Below are 11682 nucleotides of genomic sequence, written 5' to 3'. Positions count from 1 at the left end.
CCCCCCCCCCCCATGCCTCTCTGGCTCAGTGATCAGCCGCAGGGGGAGGTGTCCCTCCACCCCAGACCCAGGAGGCACCAGTCACTGAGCCAGAGGGCATGGGGGAGCCCCCCTATGTGCTCCCTAGTGGACCCAGAAGTGGACCAGAAGTGCTTCTGAACCATTTCTGGGTCTGCTGCCAAGTGTGCTGGGGAGCCCCCCCGTGTTTCTGTGGGACACTGCATGTGTCCCATCATCACAGCACTAACGAGCCCCTGCTACCTATAGGTATGTAGAAAAAACATTTAAAGCTGTCTCTATGTCTGAATCTCTGAATCTTTCTGAATGTCTCTGAATCAATTCGGAAGGTTCTGATTTGATTTGGAAAGATTAAAGGGTCCTCTGATTTGATTAGGATTCAGAGATTTGGCAACCAAATTGGGCCAAATCTCCACTGAATCAAATCAGGGACTGAAGCTTTGCACTGAAGCTCTATTTACTAGCATGTAGGCAGTCATATTAGTCACGGGAGATTAGGCCCCTCATATAAATATGCATGCAAGTGGTGATTTAGGAGCCCACCTGGTCTTGTGCATGGACAAATATCTGATTGCATGCATTCATTATTATTCATGTAACTTTCCATATTCAGTCACATCAACTAATTTGGAAAATCTAGCTCTTTACCTTTTTATTTTTGATTTTATCCACATGACAAAGTTACAACAGAAAAAAAAAAATACAGAAAGGATACATATATTTAATATTGCTTCCTAATAAAGCTGCACTAGAAAAACTAAACAATAAAAGCAAAGATAATTAGACAATTTTGATTTTAAATAAGGGGCCTATGGCTTGCAAAGACTAGAGTGTGTGTGCACGGATGTATGCACATGTTTGGATAAGGAAGACTGAGTAACTGTTACAGTGATTCTATTTCTGTCACATATGCTGTATCCAGAAAGTTAAGAATTATTTATTTTTGCAATTCTAAAAATGCCTAGATTAAGTTGTATATACAAATAAAGATATAATCAATTTGAATTTCACTTATCAGCCCAATACAATAGCATAATTAACGGTTCAGCCAACAAACATAGCAGCAAACTCCTTTCTGCTCCACCCAAATCCTATACATTTAGACAGCCCTAGAAATTCAATCAAACAGATGCTTGATACAACATTTACATATATAATATTGTTTCACTGGTTAACACTGGCTAAGTATTAGAATATGAGCGGATGTCTTGCAACCTTAATATTTGATGTTCTTGATGGGGCCACACTGTTGCTTCACACTTGGGATTCTGGTGTTCACTGCTGCTTCCTAGACTATATTAAAATTTAAATGAAGTATTTGAATTCAGCAATTTTGTATTTTGGTTTAAACACACTTGGGGAGGGGATTTTTTCTGGACTGTTCTTTTGTTTCTTTCTGTCTCTTTCCATCTCTTCCTATTACTTTGAAGTATGGAGAATAGATGGCTTCAAATGAGCAAACAAGTTTAATGAATCCTAGATACAGCCATAACTGGGGACATGGGAGAGCTTAGTATAGTGGCAAAGTACCTTTTAAAATACTTTGATGCACAACCTTTTGGGGACAACCAGTTGATTTTTGTAACTGGTTTTCAGTGAAAGTAACTCTTAGGCTAGGGACAGACATTACACATAAACTGGTTTAAGTGATCAGAAACTGGTTTAAACCTGTAACAGAACAGATGTTCAGTGCACATAAACCAGTTTGAAAATGGCTGAAACTGGTTTGAGATAAACCTGGCTGAATGTACTATCAGACTCAATTGATTTGGCTCAAACCAGTTTATGCAATGTCTGTCCCAGACTCCTTGCTGATTTAAATTAAATCATGCTCCCCCAGCATCCTGGCATGCTCTCTGGGCTGTGTAGGGATTTCTGCTCCACAACAGGGCTGGCCCCTCCCCTCTGCTCCCTGGCTGCAGCTCTGGCAGAGACTTGCAGGCACAGAGCATCGATTTGGCTTCTCCCTGCTAAGCAGGGATTATTCTCCATGCCCTTCTGCTTTCCACAGACACCTCAGCATTAGCTAGGAGACCACATGCTGGCTACAATCTGTGCTGTGGGAGATGACAAAGGCACATAGGCTTTTTGGACTAATCAACAGGTAGCTTAATGTCCTTCCTTGGAAGAGCTGTTTAAGAAGAGCTCCATTAGTTAATGGAGAGAGGCTTTGCTTTGTTAATGGGTTGATAAACACTGAATTAGGGGTGATAAAAATTCCCTGTTGAGTAGCTCAGTGGGAGGTGGGGGGATGTGCGGAAATAATCTGAGCGTGGTGCTGGGGCCTGCTCACACCCCCCTCAGCTCAGCCTTGTGGAAGTGAGGGAGGGCTGCTTTAGTGCCTCCCTGGCTTCTAGCCTGAGCCACTGCAGGCACGTGCCTGAAATTTTAAAGTCCAGAGGGGATGTCTGTTGCAGTTTTGAAGTGATTTAGCTTAGCCAGGTTAGACTAACTTGCAAAGATTGAATCAGTTCAGGCTCTGGTTTTTTGAATATCTGTCACTAGCCTCAGTAGATGTAACTATGTGTATGCAAGCTGGTTGGTTCCAGATTAGGTACCTTCCATCATTTCAGTAATCATTTTAGTATTCCAGATGGATCTGTTCAAAGAAGGAATGCTAACTAATTCTTAGGTTCCCATTTTAAAAGTTGCCTGGATTACATGAGCAAAAAGGATATCTATGCATATAACTACATTTTCATTCACTGACACTATCAAGGGTACAGGGCTGCTTGCACCTCACACCTTGTACTCTTTTGTTTTTTTAGAGTGCACTGTCTCACATGTTAAGTCAGTCTTTGGTGGACTTTCAATTCATTTCTCATCTAGACAGACTATGAGTTGGTTATGACAAGATGCCTATGCCCAATAACTCTCAGCTTCCAAATGATTTTATTAAAAGCTGTGTGCTCAACCTCTCTTCCAACTTTTCACCTACTTACAGTGGCCCTCTGCTGTGTACATTAGACAGATGGGGTGATCCCTATGTGTAAGAATGAATAAAAAGTGATTTGACATCAGTTCCAGAGAGACGCACAAACCCATGGAGGAATACTTTAGCTTCCCTGTACACTCCGTAGCTGACCTAAGGACTGCTGTTCTCAGGGAGAAAAAAAAAACAAAACAAACTTGAACAGGAAATTGTGGAACAAGTAATCATCCACAGAGTGGATTGTGTTAAGTATGATCTAAGCTAGGGGTGGTCAATTTGTGGTATACATGCTACAAGTGTCATGGGCAGCCAGTGCCATAGCAATGAAGTTTGGCACCTGGGGCAAAGCCTAGCAGTAGTAGGTTGCCCTTTCCCTGCACACAGATCCAATGGGCACCGCCCCCCCCCATGTTTGCCCGGAAGTGCATGCAGAGGTTGGAACTGCCCTTCCCCCATCCCTGCACCCTCCAAAATGAGCCTCTCGCGGCTCCATCCTGTGCCCAGCCACGGCTGGGCAGTGCCTCTTGGTGCCCCTTCACTTTGGCTACGGCACTGCAGGCAGCTTCTCTGTGTAGCACACAGCAGGACAGGAGGTGACAGGCAGATAGGGACGGGAGAAAAAGCAGAGCAGCAAAGCAGGCATGGGAGGGGCATAAGAGTGGCACTTGAAGATGTTGAAGGGCTAATCTGTAGCAAACCTGCCAAAAAGATTGGTCCCCCGCACTGGTCTAAACCAAGACTACATATTCTTATCTCATTACCTGGTTAGCTTTCATAGCCCCTGTGTTCCTCAAGGGGTTCACTGCTTTACTTTTGTCTCTCCTACCCACCCTGCCTAGCAATGTCCCCTTCTTTTTCCTCTCCTTTCCCTACACTTTGTATTTTAATCAGTGATTTCTATTTAGAATCTCTATTTCCTGCAGTCCTTTCATAGCATCTGTTGTAGTATGCTGCTGCTTACAAAAGCTTATGTAGCGCTGACTTAGTTAGTCTGTAAGGTACAAATCTACCCTGCCTGCCAGTAAAAGACATCACCAAAAAACCCACTTTCTTTTTGCATATTTCCTGGACCATCATGTTCAACACTCTAACACTGCTATACCATTTGTAAAGGGAGAAAGAAATGCCAGAACACTCTCATACCCATTGGTCTCAAAGTACTTGAGTCTGTTGACTTTACAATAAAGAACTTCAAGATATGTCCCAGAAGTTTCCCTGTTCTAGAGGCACCAAAGTACAGGTACATTTAGGTTTAAATTTTTTGCTTTTTGATTTCATAAATTGATGCCTTTCCATATATTGGAAACATGCTGTTATTGGACTTAAAGCATTCCCCCCTTGGCTTTGCCCATGCAGTGACGCCTACCAACATCTTTCTAGTCAGCTCCCCTCCATCTTCTTTCTTATTATGACTGAAATTCAGGCAGTAGTGCCATCAATTTCCCTTTTATATTCAACTCCCATTGAAACAGAGAACAGCAATAGCAGAACTGTAGAGGACCTCAGTTCTTTTAGCCCCAATAGAAAATAGTACTGGATAACTAATGTTGCAATGTCAGGCAGCCCTTATATATTACGATAGACTAAAATCCTGCAGGGACCTCATCTGCAGCAAAACAGATTTTACATCAAAATCATTATGTGAATAAAATAGTTCCATATTTCAGTTAAGATGGACATGCGAACAGGAGACTGCTCTGTGTCACAAAGTAATAGACTGAGAATATCTATACAATTATGCTCAACAATTCAAGTATTTTTCTCTTGCTGTGGGAAAGAGGAATATACACACATACTATTTGCAGTGTCTGCACTTACTGTACAACAAATTATTACAGCTCTGAAATGAGTCTGAGGTTGACCTGTGGGAGAAATCTTAGCTCTGCTGAAATCAATGGCAAAATTCCCATTGACTTCACTAGGGTCAAGGTTTCACTCTAGCCTGGGATTTTTAGAAACCACATGAAACAGAATTTGTCAGGACTGCAAAGTGACAATTATTTACACTATCTGACCATCACCAATTATTAAAAAAGAAAAAAACAGATAAAAGGAAATCCCTCAAAACTATAACCAGCTGCTTGACATATTACTGTTACTTTTAACACTCAGGCCACTGTTACACATTACACTTAAGATGTAATTAACTGGTTAATCATGTCTTAAGTAGTGACCTGGCCACAGGTTCATTCAATTAGTTCTGGGATAAAACTAGGAATAAGCAAAAAAGTTATTACAGCAAATACGTCTAATAACTTTGTCACTGGTTCCTATCATGCCATTAATGGAACCTTTGACCAGTGCTCCCAGCCTCTGGAGCACACTAAGAGTACTTGTCAGCTGACTGGTGGTCCCAGATAGGGGAACACAGGCCCTGGCTGGGAACAGCTGTGTCAGTGATCAGCATTCCTAGCCATGGGGACACACCATGAGCCCCTGTGGCTCCATCAGCTAATAGGGCTCCAGCCAAAAGAGCAGAGATTGCTGGTACAAAGGGAGCCTGGGATCATGATTCCAGGCTCCCCCTGAACTGGCAATATGGCACAATGGGATCTATTGCTTGATCCAACAGGCACACCTTTTGCCATGCATGTGTGGCATGGCAGGAGGTGAAATTATTGCAATCACACATCAGAAACCATTGCACCTTCTTTTTAACTAGTGAGAGTTATTTGCCAGGGATTACAGTGGAACTCCTGATTGAGAGAAGTCATATTCGATATAAGTATTTCAGAATTTTGCCCAAGGTGAAGCATGTGAAATGCTGCGTGATGGGGTTATAGCAAGTGTCCTGGCATATAACAGCCAAGAAAAAAAAAAGGAAACAAATTAATTTATGTTAACAAATAAGGAATTGAGTTAAGCACACACAAACTGTTCAATACACACAAAAGAAATAATTCTCAAATCTAAAAGATGATGAATGAAATAATGCTTAGCACTAGTAAAGCAGACATTCAAGGCTAAAATTACTCAAAGAAGAGCACCTAGATTAGATATCTATTTTCAAGGACAACTTTAGACCAAAAAAAAAAAATGGCTACAAGTCTAGTATAAGACCTGCCAAGAATTTCTCCATCTCAAAGAATTAATTCCGTTTTAAAGATGGAAGTTAATCAAGTCATGGTGTATGAGACATTAAAGGTAAATCAGATTTTAGAGAAAATAAATGACAGGCATAATACAGTTTTCAAAAACTGCTGCCTGCAATAATTCTGTTGCATTTCTGGGATACAGCAGTGAAGCATAATAAATTTTGGCCTCTTTTCACTATAAAGAGCTCCTTCTAAAGAACAAGAGCTTTTAAAATTTAGGAAGATGAATGGAATCTGATGGAATCAGCCACCTTTGACAGACTTTATGGGAAATTTGTAGGGATTTACATTTTCAGGAACAGACAGACATCAGTATAGCCAGATGTAGACAAACAACAGAGACTAAATCCAGTACTGGAGAGCTCTACTTATATTATTGATTATAACCTCCTTGCTTTCTGCACTGTTTCTTCCACCCAAACTAATCTGTGCAGGTTTGCCTTTTGAAAATCTAATGACCACACCTTCCCTGAATGCCCAATCCTGAAGAAACTAAGTGCCCCTGAAAGGAGCCAAGTTCTTTTGACTCTTCCAAACTTAAAATGCCAAGCTTCCCTTTCATGTCCTGCCAACCTTGACCTGTTGGTTGTGCCTACAGAGGATACAATGATAGTTATGTGTCTAGGCACAATCAGTTCATGATGAAACACTCCCCTCTCTTATTGCAGTGTTAGCATCCAACCAAACTGCGTGTTAGTGATAACAGCAATCGTGGTTTCTGTGAATTAGACCCCTGGCCCATGGGAACCGAACTGTAATTGCTAACAGCAAATCCCTTCTACATGTTTGGGCATTCAACAATAACTAGTGTTTGGTCACTACAGACTGAGACTAAATTTGAACAAGCAACCTAGAGATGAAATCTTATACATCCTGTGTCTTATATCAACTGGTATCCCAGATCCTATGGTAGCTGATGATGGGTAAGTCAACTTTACCAAGATTTTAAAAGTACAGTATGAGAGCATGTTAACTGACATATTTCGCCTGGCTTTAGGGATCGGTATAGAATGTGACAAGTTATCAAATGGCATATGATTTATGTGACATCAATCAATGACTGTATACACAGAGGGCAATGTTTGATTTACTCTGCCAATCAGCATGTTTGCTGAGTCAAAAGGAAAGTGCAATCACATTTGTCAATGGGATAGTGGAGTCAGTGACAAGGGAATTCAGTGATGCAGAAAGGTTTCCAGCATTTGCTGTGTTACTCACAAACATCCTTGCAAGATCATTTTTCAGAAGTCTCCCCTCCTGGACAAAGCATCTACTTACAATGCACACTTTATTGGCTGCTAGAATTATTACTTTCATCCATCAAAAGGTCCTGATCTGGCATGGCTCACTGACTTCAATGTGCTAAGGGAGCTTCAATGTGCACAGGAACTGGTGTTCTCTCACTGGAAAGTTTTAAAATTTATTTTATACTATTTTTTACAGCAAAGTTATCTGAAAACATCAGCCTGATCATCTCTGTGCTATTATCAGCACAGAGAGTGAGATATTCATTATGATGAAGGGATAGTATACCTTAAGTGAACAGCAGTTGTCCAAAAAGCTTATTACAGATCTATAGGAGCGCGTTCTCTCCTACTTGGCACCTGCAATAGTCATTTAGAGCAGTGCAGAGTGACAATATGTTGCTACCATTCTGATTTTATCACACTATGTACCTACTTTGCCTCACCGCACATGATGGAATAACAACAAAAGGCGCAAGGCAAAGTGAAACAAGGCCAAAGTGGCTGATAGGAAACACTACACGTAGTGGGCTGGTTCCTCAGTGATGCTAAATTTGCAGCACAGGGCTGTGTCACCCAAGGTTTCTCTTCTGTGGGCAGATATTTTGACTGCCCTTTTGAGGCAGATTTCCTGTTGCACTGTGTGGTCTGTGTCCATCTGCAGTGTTACCACCACGTCCCACGAACATGGGATCTGGAACCAACTCCCAAGGGAAGTGGTGCTTGCTCCTACTCTGGGGGTCTTCAAAAGGAGACTAGATAATCACCTATCCAGGGTCGTTTGACCCCAGCATTCTTTCCTGCCCATGGCAGGGGGGTTGGACTTGATGATCTGCTCAGGTCCCTTACGACTCTACCAACTATGAAACTATGAAACATGTTACTGGTCCTACTGATACAGGAACTCATTTAAATCCCCCAAGGAGAACTCAGATGGGGGTTCTGTCATATTCCCATTGCAGTTAATAGCAAAACTCCTATTTAGTTCAGTGGAAGCAGGATTGAGCCTACAGTCTTGAATGCACATATAAAGAGAAGCCTGTTTGAATTCACTAACAATTAAACCAAATCAGGGTTTACAGGAATGCAGTCAGATCCAATATGAAATGCTCTGAAATGGACTTTGATAGCAAATGACAACTTTTGTGCTTTTAAAAATGTCTAGCAGAGGTATAAATGAATCTGTAAAAATATATAGAACAGCCTAAAAATATAAATAGTTATTTGAAGTCCTGAGATTCATAAAAACAGCAAAGGAATCTATGATATGTAACCACTGAAAGGTATGCCAGTGTTTCAGGTATTTCTCTAATCTAACATCTTTTAAATGTTTAAAAATAACTCTGCAAACAGTCATCTCAAGTTTCTGTGCAGCAGAGCAATTTTTTCATACAGAGATTCAGATGTGGGATAGAAATGTTTAGGTATCTGTTTCAGGCAAGAGAGAGGAAGGAGCACATTTAGACAATTGACAAATTGTGACATAAACCTATGGGGGAGGAGGCTGGGGAGGAAGCGTGACAGGCTAGTCATGGCAAAGGCCAAATTTTCAGAATAACCTCTACTGTGAAGATCTTTATTTTAGAGGGAAAGGGTGGTGGCTACAGTACTGGCTGGGATTTAGGAATTCTAAATTCAGTGCCTGGTTCTGCCTCTGCCTTTGTGACCTTGGGTAAATTGTATAAATCCCTGTGCCTCAGATTCCCAGGTCTCTGAAATGGGGGAATACAGTTTTTTCTCCCATCCTTTGTCAACACTGTCAAATAGGAGCTTTGATTAGGCCCCTGCTACATATTACATATATTACAGAATTAACTAGTGAATTGCGCAATAAACTTAGATTGGCCACACATGCAAAATAAGACCAGCCACAAGTGCAAAGTAATTAGCACACAATTAATTAGTTAATCACACAATACATTTAGACTGGCCACATGTGCAAAGTAATTATTACATGATAAAGAAGAACTATCCAGCTATAAAATGAACCAACCAGCTGTAAAATGGGTGTTTGAAAACGTGTAATAATTCTATAGCTGGTTTCTATCTAGCTTTAGTTCAAATGAGTACCAGGGTCCTTACATTTAGATCATCCAGGGCTGTGCTGTTCTTACCCTCCCAACCCTAGACAGGCTATTTTTCTACCTGTCCAAACCAGGCAGCCTCCTGCTCCCCGTTCCCTCTGCCAACCCTTACATCCTCTGGATGTACCAGTCCCTCCCCAACTACCCCATGGACTTGCTAGCACCCCTGTAACTCCATAAGCCCTATTCCTCTACCCCCTGACTGACTTAGCTCCAGCTGCCCATGCCCCTCAAGGCATGCAGTGAACACTTGCACAGCTCCTGGCCCAGGTTTAGGCAGCTTAAACTAAGATGCCTAAACTTGATCCAGATCTTGCAAATGCCTGTTCCTACCCACTGTCATCCTAGGTAGCAATCTGCAACATCTTGACCTGTGATAGCAGGAAGTGCATCTTCTTAAGATTTGATTACGCCTGGCAGGATTGGACCCTGAGCTTGTTTGGAACCTGTACATGCTACTATGACATAATTTACCATAATTATATCTTACCTTGGACATCTGGCTACTTCTTTGTTCTGCTTGCGTTAAGTGTTTGTTCTTACATTGCAAGAAGTGAGAATCATGTTCAAAGCACACTAATTGCTGTTTGAAGAACTGATGCACCAACACAAAGCATTTTTTATATATTCATATAAAGCCATAAATGAAATCTAGCACCACTTAAAAAGCATAGATGAAAAATATTTATCTGTGTGTTAAGGAGCAAATGTCTCTTCTTAGTGCTTTGCAACCCTGCAGGAGTGTAATTATCTCACAATGGCCAAGATGCCTGTCATGTCAAATTGCTTTATGATGACTTTATTTTTCCACTTTAGCTATAAATTTTATAAACCGTTTTGATCATAGGAAGCTACTGGTAAATTTCATTCTGTCCTGCTGTGAGACTCAGAGTCCATTCTATCATATGTAATCTTACATAAACCAAAGAGGAGATTCCTTAAAGCTCCATTTATCTAAAGAAGAAAGGAGAGTTGTCATGACACTTCTAAACTGTGGCATTCTTGAAGGGGAACAGCACAGTCCTTCCTGTGATCAGTGATGCCAGATTAGACATTTGGCGCTAGAAAGAATGTGAGCTATGCAGCAAAATACTGGTTTTGTTCTGTATTTGGTCTAAGAAAGAAGCAGCTTCTTCACGAACTGTGAAGGGGCTGGGCTGCTTGTCACCTGAAGTGTTTTTAATTTTGATGTTTGGAATCTTTCTTCCTCTGCCAGAGGGAAGATTTTGCTGTGATACTAGAGTATACAGTTTCACTCACCTGGAAAATCTTGGACAGACAGACACTTACATGATACCAAGTCAGTCAAATGCAAAGCAGGTAAGTCCTCAAATCTACAATATATCTCTATATTAGATACCAGAAATGACACAGCCTAAAATGAATTAGCACAAATCTCCATGAGAGCTGTTAAACTGTGCATTCTACACAATACTGTATTGTGTTGTTCAGACATACCCTTAAGCCACCTGTAATCAACATGTAGTCACCTATGTACAGTGGGGCTCAGGGCAAATCCTACTGCATTCTATTCTTGGCTATTCCCCTTAACGTATGTGACTTTGGATGAGTCTCTCAGCCTTTCATGAGTCCATTCTCTGGAAGTTTATCAAATAGACCACAGACTCCAAAACTTTGACCTTTAGCCACCACTAAAAATCTTGGGATCATTTTGTCTTGTTTGCTGTTGTGACTGGTGCATGACCACCTTCTTCTTTTTTTAAGATACAAACAAACACAATAAAAAAGAATACTTGTTGCTAGTGAACCAGGTGGAGTTCTTTATGCTCCATTCAAAAAGGAGAAGGGCACTGAGCCTGCCTTACACTATGTAACTTTGTTTCAATGAAACAGCATCAGTTAATCCATGGCCATTTAATTTCTTTTCTAACTCTCCACCCACTCAGTCGTTGTACCTCTTCAATGACAGCACTCTGTGAAAGGTTAGCCATGTCATTTCACACAATGAAAATGCAACCCTCTCACCCCAAAACAGAAGCAAAAACACCCCAGAAGGAATAGCAGAGTCAGACCAAGAGAAGCACCAATTAATGGCAGATCTGACTTTGGTTTGTATGGGAAACTGCAAGGTGGATGAAGGTTGGGATTGGTGGATTACTGATCTAAAGAGCTTCTAGTTCTGTCCATCTCACTTTGTCATTTTTTATTTAAATTTCTGGGTTTTCAGCAAAACAGGCAAACCTGCAAATATCTATTTTTATGCTTTAATTCAATTCACTAAGCAAAGTAAGCTGGAAAGGGCAACAGGATTAAGTCAATGACGTCAATGCACATGTGGGAAAAACGGT

The 11682-nt window shown here is 41.1% G+C and overlaps 1 protein-coding gene across 1 annotated transcript in view; it reads right to left on the bottom strand.

Moving 5' to 3' along the window:
• The window catches only part of CNTNAP2 (contactin associated protein-like 2), a 1521099-nt gene that overhangs the window by 221461 nt on the left and 1287956 nt on the right, over positions 1–11682 (bottom strand). The window lies entirely within an intron of this gene.

This window comes from Gavialis gangeticus, unplaced genomic scaffold (genome assembly GCF_001723915.1).
Source record: "Gavialis gangeticus isolate Ggan-Ray unplaced genomic scaffold, GavGan_comp1, whole genome shotgun sequence".
Classification (NCBI taxonomy): domain Eukaryota; kingdom Metazoa; phylum Chordata; order Crocodylia; family Gavialidae; genus Gavialis; species Gavialis gangeticus.
The sequence above is the reverse complement of the archived record's forward strand: the minus strand, read 5'-3'. Positions and strand labels throughout refer to the sequence as shown.